The 10,055-nt window shown below is 35.6% G+C and overlaps 1 long non-coding RNA gene across 1 annotated transcript in view; it reads left to right on the top strand.

Moving 5' to 3' along the window:
• The window catches only part of LOC110271082, a 13,195-nt gene continuing 5,966 nt past the window's right edge, over window positions 2,827-10,055 (top strand). The window contains exons 1-2 of the long non-coding RNA XR_002361158.1: window positions 2,827-3,351; window positions 3,475-3,676. This is a non-coding gene — a long non-coding RNA (uncharacterized LOC110271082). The remainder of the gene's footprint in view (window positions 3,352-3,474; window positions 3,677-10,055) is intronic.

Consider the following 10,055-nt stretch of genomic DNA (forward strand, 5'->3'; position numbering starts at 1 on the left):
TGGCTAAAATGTTAGGGAAGAATCTATTTACAAATTCATGCACATAGAAGATAACGTTGTTCAGTTTTCAAAATAATAGAGTATAGGAACACGATTAATTTTTGTGACAGCAAAATAATAGAGATGATTGATTTTGTGACATAGATTAAGATTTGAGAGAAAACAAAGCTGAAACTTGCATGTCCTTGTAATATAGTAAAGCACATTTGCCAAAAGTTTAATTTATATGGAGTGAGAAAGAAGTATCTCTTGGAAAAAAATTATCATTTCAAATGAATATGCTCCCTTCTTTGTTGTCTTGAATTCTTCATCAGACTTGTCAATTCAAAATTCAATATAATATTATATAGCTAATTAAAGATACTACTCTATGTTATGTTACATACCATATTCCTACTCCTTAGTAGTATGCTTCCTTTTTCATCTCTTGTTATATTTCTTTTCCCTAATTCATCACCTTGAATAGGAAGAGGAAAAAATAAAAAAAGGAAACATCATTTTCATATGGAGAAAACTCTTTTCTATATCCTGATGTCTCTCAATTATTATTGACTATATATGTCTATCTACCTTAATTAATTATATAAAGACTAAGATGCATTTTATACCATGGAAGAAGCTAAGGTTTATACATATGTAAATTGTAAGGTTGTGAAGATTTTATTACAATTTTCTTGAATTGATAAGTTAGTTATATCAATTTTAAATTTGGAGATATTTAATTATTGTTAGATAATATATAATTTGGGTAAAAGGTGCCAAAGAAAATCCAAAACTTATCAAAGGGGTATATTCTTTAAGAAAGAAGACAAATATTGAATTTATGTTCCTATGAAAAAAAATATTTAAATTTATATAATATAATATATAATTACTATGGCTGAAAAGTTAGGAAAGAATTTCTTTACAAATTCATGCACATAGAAGATAACGTTGTTTAGTTTTCAGAAAAATCGAGTGTAAGAACATGATTGATTTTTGTGACAGAAAAATAATAGATGATTGATTTTGTGACAGAGATTAAGATTTGAGAGAAAAAAAAGTTGAAACTTGCGTGTACTTGTAACATAACAAGGCACATTTGCCAAAAATTTATTTTATTTGGAGTGAGAAAGAAATATCTCTTAGAAAAAAAATTTCACTTCAAATGAATATGCTCCCTTTTTTGTTGTTTTGAATTTTTTATCAGACTTGTTAATTTAAAATTCAATATAATATTATATAGCTAACTCAATATACTACTCTATGTTATGTTTCATACCATATTCCTACTCCTTAGTAGTATGCTTCCTTTTTCATCTCTTGTTATAATTCTTTTTTTCTAATTCATCACCTTGAATAGGAAGAGGAAAAAACAAAAAAGGAAACATCATTTTTATATGGAGAAAACTCTTTAATATATCCTAATGTCTCTCAATTATTATTGACTATATATGTCTATCTACCTTAATTAATTATATAAAGACTAAGATGCATTTTACACTATGGAAGAAGCTAAGGTTCATACATATGTAAATTGTAAGGTTGTGAAGATTATATTACAATTTTCTTTAATTAATAAGTTACGTATATCAATTTTAATTTTGGAGATATTTAATTATTGTTAGATAATATATAATTTGGGTGAAAGGTGCCAAAGAAAATCCAAAACTTATCAAAGGGAGTATATTCTTTAAGAAAGAAGACGAATATTGGATTTATTTTGCTACGAAAAAAATATTTAAATTTATATAATATAATATATAGTTTGTAACATCCAGCATTTTTGAAAATCTTAATATGAATAAATTGTGATTTTATCTTATTAAATTTAAACTTTATAATTATTCTATTAGAAATAATTAAATGGATTCGTAGATAATTTTATTTTGAATCAATTAATATTCTTAAGTAATTTTATCATAATGGAGTATTTTGCATAATTCTAGTAATTGAAAAATAAGAAAGAATTGTATAGTTTAATTTAAGTAACTTCTGTTATGAATATGTTATGACTTATTAATTTGAACTCTTTATTTTATAAACTGAACTATTAAGAGTAAGTAAATTAGTTTTACTAATATTTGGAGTTAATTAAATTAATATTCTTGTGTAATTTTATAATTGTTATTTCATATAATTTGAAATTAAAATTTAGTAATGGAAGCATTATATAATTTAATTTAAGAAATTTCTATTATGGATAAACTATGGTTTATTTTATTAATTTGAGCTCTTAGAGATTAATTTATTAGGAATGATTAAATTGATTTTTATAAATATTTTGAGTTTAAGTTAATTAATGTTTAAGTACAATTTTATTATAATTAGTTATTCTATACAAATTGAAATTAGAGTTTCGATAATAAAAATAATAATAATAATGAAAAATGATATCATTTAATTTGAATAATTAATATTTTTGAGTTTAAATTGTATTTTATAAAATGTGATTAGTATGTTTATTTTATAATTTAAATTAAAAATAATTATTTGAACTCAATAATATGTTAGTAAATAAAATTTTATATGCTTCAAAAATAATCTTTACAGTATTACATTTAGAAAAAGTCTAAGGGGCCAACAACTTTTATATTTTCTGGCCATCACTTAACCATCAAAATAAAAGTGAGTAATTTTTTACCATTAAATATAATCTCACACCATTAAAAACACTATTGATGACCAATTGATAATTATAAAACACCAAAATTACTACCCCCTAACATTCTTCTTATATTTAAAACCTAAATTGTTATTCTATCTTAAATATTTTGTAAAAGTTGTTATATTATTCCTATATATTTTATCTTGACCTTAAATTCTTAATTAAAAACCCCAATTTTGCTAACCGTACCCCCAAAAACATAACGCACAGCAATAGATGCAGCGAGATGAGAGAAAGCTCGGGGAAGAAAAAGGAAGAAGAGGGAGAAGGGGGTCGTCGTCGGGGGAGGAGACTGCCGCCGTCGTGAGCCATCACTGAGCGTTGCCGTCGAGTACACGGACCAGAGGGAGACGCGAGCAGTGACCGAGAGGAAGCTCCGTCCTCGTCGCCGTTCCGTCGTCGCTGTTGAAGCCAACCTCGTTGTCGTTGAAGAAGCTGCGCGTTTAGCCGAATCGTCGCTTCTGAACCACTGCTGTGCCGCCGTCAAGTCTGAGTCGAAGAAAGGAGACGTGGAGTCGGCATCGCACAGAGAGAAACGCGAATGGCGAGGAGAAGAAGAACGCATGGTGGGGAGGCTTTCCTTGCCGCTGCCGCCGTCGGAATCACGAACCAAGGTGGAGGAGAAGGCGATATTCCCCGTTGCTGCTATAATCGTCCGTGCTGCTGGCGTCGCTTCTTCGTTCTGTTATTCTTTTCTAATTCTTGTAAGACATTCTTGTTCTGACCCTCCACTTGACGTTTTTGTTTATTCCGCTGCCATTTTATTAGCCTTGCTCTTGTTCCAACTTCCAATTTAATTTAGCCCTGTTCCACCCTTGAATTTCCAGAAATATTATTCTATCCATTTTGAATTCATCGTTTTTGCTCGCTGTCGTGGCCAACTCGCGCTGCTGCTGCTCTGTCAAAGCTGTTGCGAATGTTGCTAACATGGGTGGATAAGGGATGAAGGAGCTGCTGCATTTTGGGTGCAGCCCAACCAGTCATCACGCCACAATTCCGTCTTCGATTTCTGCAAAATTCGACATGGAGGTAGGGGGTTTAATTTAAACCGTTTTAATTTATCTCTAATATTTTATAAAATTATTATAGAATAAACAACCATTTGTACCCATGAAAGATGAAAACACTGATATATGTACCTACACTAAATCAAAACTAAACTTGTACCCATGCAAGATGTCGTTCGTGAGACAAAATTACCCTGTCTTTGGAGAGTTGGAGTGCCACGTAGGGTACTTTTGTCACACAGAAGGCATTTTGCGTGGATACAAATTTAGTTTCGATCTAGTATGGGTACATATGTCAGTGTTTTCATTTATTATACTACTCATATATATTTTACCTAAACCCTAAATTCCTAATTAAAAACCTAATTTTTCCCTAAATTAAGAAAACACACGCGCAAACACATTCAGAATGGGAAAGAAAGGAAATAGGGGAAGCTCGAAGGGGATGATGGAGAAAGGAAGAGAGGAAGGAGGAAGGAACGGTACCGGTTGAGGACTCGCCGCCATCACTGTTGCCATTGTTGCACGAGGAAAGGGAGAGACTCGTAGTGGAAGATGCGAGAGAGAACCTAACGCGAAGAGAGAATGATGCATGAGAGGGAGACAGAGGTCGCGATGGAGCTGTCCCGTCGCCTACGCCGCACCCTACCACTGTCGTCGAGCTTCCACAGCCGCCGTGTTTCACCGCTGTTAAGGGTGTCTCTACCACTGAACCTTGGCCAATGCTACTGCCATTGTACGCGAGAGGAAGAAGAGCAGAGAGACAAAACACGACAGAGGGAGAGGAGAAGGGGGCTGTTGTTGTTGTCCCCAAAATTCCTGGTCGCCGTCATTGTTCATGGTGAGTTAATCGTGCCTAGCTACCATAATCACCACCTCTGAACCTTATTTGCTCTGTAACAACCCTTTGTTTGCCTCTGATATTCCTAGCTCTGTTGTGTTTGTTGGAATTATCACAGTTGAAGCTTGTCACCGGAGAAGATAAGCTGCCGCGCCATCCTGTTCGTTCTAACACCAAACCTCCCATTTGTAATCTTGTAATGCTTCCATTCATGCTCTGTTTAACACCCTATTTCTTTGCTATGTTTTTATCTTAATTTCAATAGTTGATATCTCCATTTTAGTATCGCTGTATTCTACTGGAACTGTCGAAATTGTGGTTGCTGTGAGTGGGATTAAAAATGGTGCTGCTGCTGCCGTCTCGGTTATGTTGGAGTTTTTGTTGCTGTTGTGAGTTCAAAGTAAGTGGATTTATCGTGGTTAATTCCTGCGGGTTTAGCTAATCGAGGTATGGGGTTTAATTTAAATAGTTTTAATTTAAGAATGCCCGCAAAATTTATTGGATAACTGCAAATAGGTTTAATTGTGGTGAGTAATTGATTGATTATATGGATATTGAATTGTGGTTGCGAATGTGATTGAATTTGTTGAGTTTGTGAAATTGGTTAATTATTTGTGGATTGTAAGAACCGGGTTTTTCACGAATAAAATCATTTAAATACCCAAATTAGATTCCAAAATGTTAGGATGTGAATTTGGGTATTTAAATATGATTTTTGGACTCAGTAGGTCTTTCCGAGTCAAAAAACGTGTTTTCTGCAAAAAACCATGAAAAACTGTGAATCGACAGTTGAACCGGTCGAACCGGTTTAATTCTGCCCGGTACTGTGTGAGAAAAAGTGAAAAGAGTCAAAAACCTTAGAAAAATATTAGAAATGGAAAACCGGGCGTTAGTGTTAAGGGTTTGGCCCAAAGTTAGGTCGAACGGACTAAAAACGCTAACGGGTTGGACCAAGCCCAAGTTGGGCCCAAGCCCAAGTTGGGCCCAAGCCCAACTTATATAAGTCTCTTTTAATGAGCTTTCAGCTCATTTTCATTAAAGAGAGAGAGGGAGTTCGGTTATGAGAGAAGAGAGAAGAGAAGCTATGGGAGCACTATTCATCCTCCACTTCCGGGAGTCATAACTTGAGCTACGGACCTCCGATTGACGAGCCGTTTGTGGCAACGCGAAGCTCTTGACGAGCTCTTCTTTTTTATCTAAAGAAATCTGGTAAGAGCTTGCATCTTACTCTCCAGTTTCGTGCCCTAAGTTTCTGTACGTTTTAGGTTTGGTTTTTGAGCAAGTTTTGTGGTTTTGCTTGTCTAGGTAGTCTCTAGTAGTGAGTAATTGTTGGATTTTACCCCTAATATCATTGGGTAAGGTAAGGTTTCACTAAACTCTTGTGTTTAGTTTTTTTATGTATCTTAGGTTTTGATTTTAGTGATATATGTGTTGTTAGTTTGAGCTTTGGTGTTTGTTGGAGTTGGTTGAGGCTTTGGATCAAGTTTGGAGGTTTTGTTTTGGTGTTTGGAGCATTTGAGAATCGACCAAGGTATGGTTTCGATTTTCTTTATGTAACATGTAATGTTTCTGGAAACATAGGCTAGTTGACTCTAAGATAGGATTGAATGTTATTGGTGTATGACTATTTAAATATGAATTGATGTTAAGTGATGGTTGTATTGGATTAGTGTGGTTGATGATGATTATTAGAAATTGTTGGTGTTAATGAGTATTGATGATTGGTGTTGTGGATGAGGGTTGTTGATATGATTGTTGAGTTGTTAAATGTTGAGGTATGATGAATTATGATGAATGGATGAACTTTAGATATGTTGATGAAAGTGTTGCATGGTAATTGATGATTTCGAATGGGTGATAAATGGCTATATTGATGTTGGTAGTTGGATATGGGGGATTGATGTTGAAATTGATGTTAGAATAATGATTGTGAATGTTTTGGTTGGACAATTGTTTGAAATGTTATATATTTGAGAATTGAGATTGAGAATGTTGAAGTGTGATGGAAAAATAGGTGTGAATGATGAATGGTAATCTAAAGGGGTAGGTTGTGTTGTAATTGGAAGTTTGATATTGTCGTGGTTGGATGTGGTTTGTGAGAGTTGGTAAATTGAGATATGTGAATTGGGTTGGATTTAGAGTTGTTGAATGGCTTAGAGGTTTTTGAGATTGAAAAAATGGTTGAAGTAGTATTTGCTATGAATTTTGGTTTGTTATGGTATGATTGATATGTGATTGATTTGGTTTTGGATTGAGATTAGCTAAAAATTTGAGGTTATGAGGCTTTGGGTAAAAATGGATTTTGGGTGAACTTTGTCTGATCATAACTTTTGACTCGGTTTGCAAAATCTGTTGAATTTAGTTTAGAATTAAATATTATTGAAAACCCTTCGATTTGATATAAAGTTTGTAAAATTTGGAATTTTGTAGAGGAAGTTATGATCATTCAAAGATTGGTGTCAAAATCCAAAAATTCTGCAGGGTTGCATAATTTTGGGATTTCTGGTATGTGCACACGCACAGCCTTATGCACATGCACACACCAATGGAGTTTTACAACCTGTGCGTACGTACACGTTGGGAAGGTCAGTCTGTTGGGGGCGCTAGCACAGCTTATGCGAGTGAGCAGACTTGTGAATTTTCGTACCTGTGCGTACGCACACCTCTGTGCGTACGCACACTTTAAAAATTTTCTTGGGCGTGCACGCGCACACCCCCGTGTGTATGCACACGCCCTGTTTCTCAAATTTAAAACTTGTTTTCAACTATTTTACCTTCCCAACAAGCTTGTAAGCTTCTGTGACACCATTTTAAGACTCTTGGGCTTATTTTTGGGTATTAGAACATGGAAAAGGTCCTAGGAGGTTTGAGTTGGTAGTATTTTGGAAAGTTAGAGAACTGAGGCTTAGGTCTCTGGTGTAATGAGAATGGGTTTGGTTGAGTGAGTAGGAAGAAGGGTACAAGAATCGAGAGATTGACGAACTAGCGAGTTCGGAATGGAGAGTTATGAATTGATTACGGTTGTGATGAGATGAGAACTTGGAAAGAAATGAATATGGTTAATGGAGTGAGTATGAGTGGAAGTGTGCTATGAGCAGTGACCTATGTGATTATGATATGTATTATTCTCCGTCGTAGAGGCTGTGGTAGTCTCCCGTGTATGTTCGGATGTGAGAGTTTAAGCTAGGCTTCTCACTCATATTTCTTGCAACCAGAGGAAGGTGGTAGGGCACGCTCCCTCAGAATATTTCCCTCTGAAAGGAGAAGGTGGTAGGGCACTCATCTCTCGGAATTATTCCTCCTGAAAATGCGATTTCTCTTTGATTGCAAGGTGGTAGGGCACTAACCCATGGAATCATACCGCAACCAGAGGAAGGTGGTAGGGCACTCATCCCTCGGAATTATTCCTCCTTATGCGCAATAGAGAGACTGATCCGGGAGTTGTCGGCCGAATTTTCTGTCGGGTTTGGCATTAATCGACATGTGATATCACAGCCAATAGGACAGACAATCATCATGTGCATTTTCTATATGCTTGCTTGCTTGGTTTACTTGAGTTTGCCTAATTGTATAACATGCCTACTTGCTTCGTGAATTACTTGTTGTAATTGTATACTATCTGTGTTTTACTTGCTTGTATTTATATTGTGATTGTCTGGTGCTGAGGAGGTTAGGTAGGCGGTGGCGATGGATCGTGATGACATGTCACCATGTCATGTTTTTCTATGCTTTTTCATACAAGAAATTGATAATTAGTGCTTAAATATTACATTCTTTTATGCTTAAATGGTATATTTCCTTGATCTTTTAATTTTATAAATTTGGTAGGAAATAAGAAGAAAAAGAAGCACAAAATAAGCTAAAAAGGAGAAAAAAAGAACTTTGGGGCACACTTTGAAGTTGGAGCACACTTTGGAGCCTTAGGCCACGCTTTTAAAAGCGTGGCCCATGACCAAATCAAGGAAAAATCACAACCAGCACTCAAAGCTCAGTTCACTAAGTGAACTTAACTTTGCCGTACAAGAAACTTAGCTTGGAGGCAAGAATTTTCGCTAAGTTAAAAGTTGGGCGTTTACAGCATGACCATGCCTCCTTCAAAGGGCCATAACTTGAGCTACAGACGTCCAATTGATGTGCTTCCAGTTGCGTTGGAAAGCTGACATTCAGAGCTTTCCAACGATGTATCATAGTCCATATTTGGCATGAAATTGAGGCAAGAGTGAAAGGCATCTTTAAGGGCTAAAAATAAGCAAAAAAATCAGCCAATGCTTTCACCAAGGCTCGAAGGGGGAGACACAAGGAAAGCAAGGCAAGAGCAAAATAGTGCTCAGTTCACTTTTCCAACTTAGCTTTATCGGGCTCCTCCTCAAAGAAAATCAAAGTGTAACATTTGGAAAAGGCTTCAACAAGGGTTCGAACCAAGCACCCAAGGGACCAAGTGGAGCGCTACACAAAGCACTCAAAGGAAAGCTCAGTTAACTTTTCCAACTGAGCACCCCTTTTCCCCACATTTTGGCACGCCCAAAGGCACCAAGGAGCAAGCATGATGCGCAACAATTTGGCACACTAAGGGGCTGGGACGCACAAGATGGCACGGACAAGCACAACTTGAAAGCTAAGTTGGGTTTTCCAACTGAGCTTTCCCCTGGGAGCAACACCCATGGACCAAAAATTGAATAAAAATTCCATTTAAATTCAATTCTTCTCCAAATTGAATCAAGGCCAACCAAACCCATTTCTCCTCAGATCCAAAGCAAGCAAAGCCCACATCATCACTCAAAGGCACAAGAACAAGCTAGAATTAGGATTTTCATTTAATTTGTTTTTCATTTCAATTTTATTTTATTTTCATTTTGTAAAAAGCCTATATAAAGGCATCACTATCATCTTCAAAAGGGGAGCTCGATTAGAAAGTATTAGAGGCTAGCTCCAATAGGGAGTTTTGCACTCTTTACTTTTTATTTTGCTTTCTCTCTTATTTTTTTTTCTGTCTTGAAATTTTGGATTGAGATTGGAAGGAATTCTGTTTTCATTCTCCATCTGCAGCTTCTTCTTCTACTCTTTCTGCAATTTACTTTTCTTTATTTCTTTTGCAATTGTTCTTGTTGGATCAAGGAAGGATTTGAGATCTAGACTTGTTATCTAGTCTCTTTCACTCCTGAGATCTTGAACCACCCATTAAATTGCTGCAAATTAAGCATTGCTTTTCTATTTTTAAAATTCTCCAAGCATTTTTACTTTCTGTTGCATTGCTTCCAATTTACATTTCCTGCAATTGCTCTAAATTCTTATTCACTGAAATTTTGCTTCTCTGTTTACATTGCTTCCAGCACCCCAGCCCCTTTACTTTTCATGCAATTTACATTTCTTGTCATTTAAGATTCTTGCAATTTACTTTTCTTGTTCTTTAAGTTTCTGCACATTTACTTTCTGCACTTTAAATTTCTTATCATTTACATTCTGTTGGCTACAAATTCACATAATTCACTCAATGTTAGCTTGACTAAACTAATCACCCACTAAAGTTGCTTGATCCATCAATCCCTGTGGGATCGACCTC

This window comes from Arachis ipaensis, chromosome B04 (genome assembly GCF_000816755.2).
Source record: "Arachis ipaensis cultivar K30076 chromosome B04, Araip1.1, whole genome shotgun sequence".
Classification (NCBI taxonomy): Eukaryota; Viridiplantae; Streptophyta; class Magnoliopsida; order Fabales; family Fabaceae; genus Arachis; species Arachis ipaensis.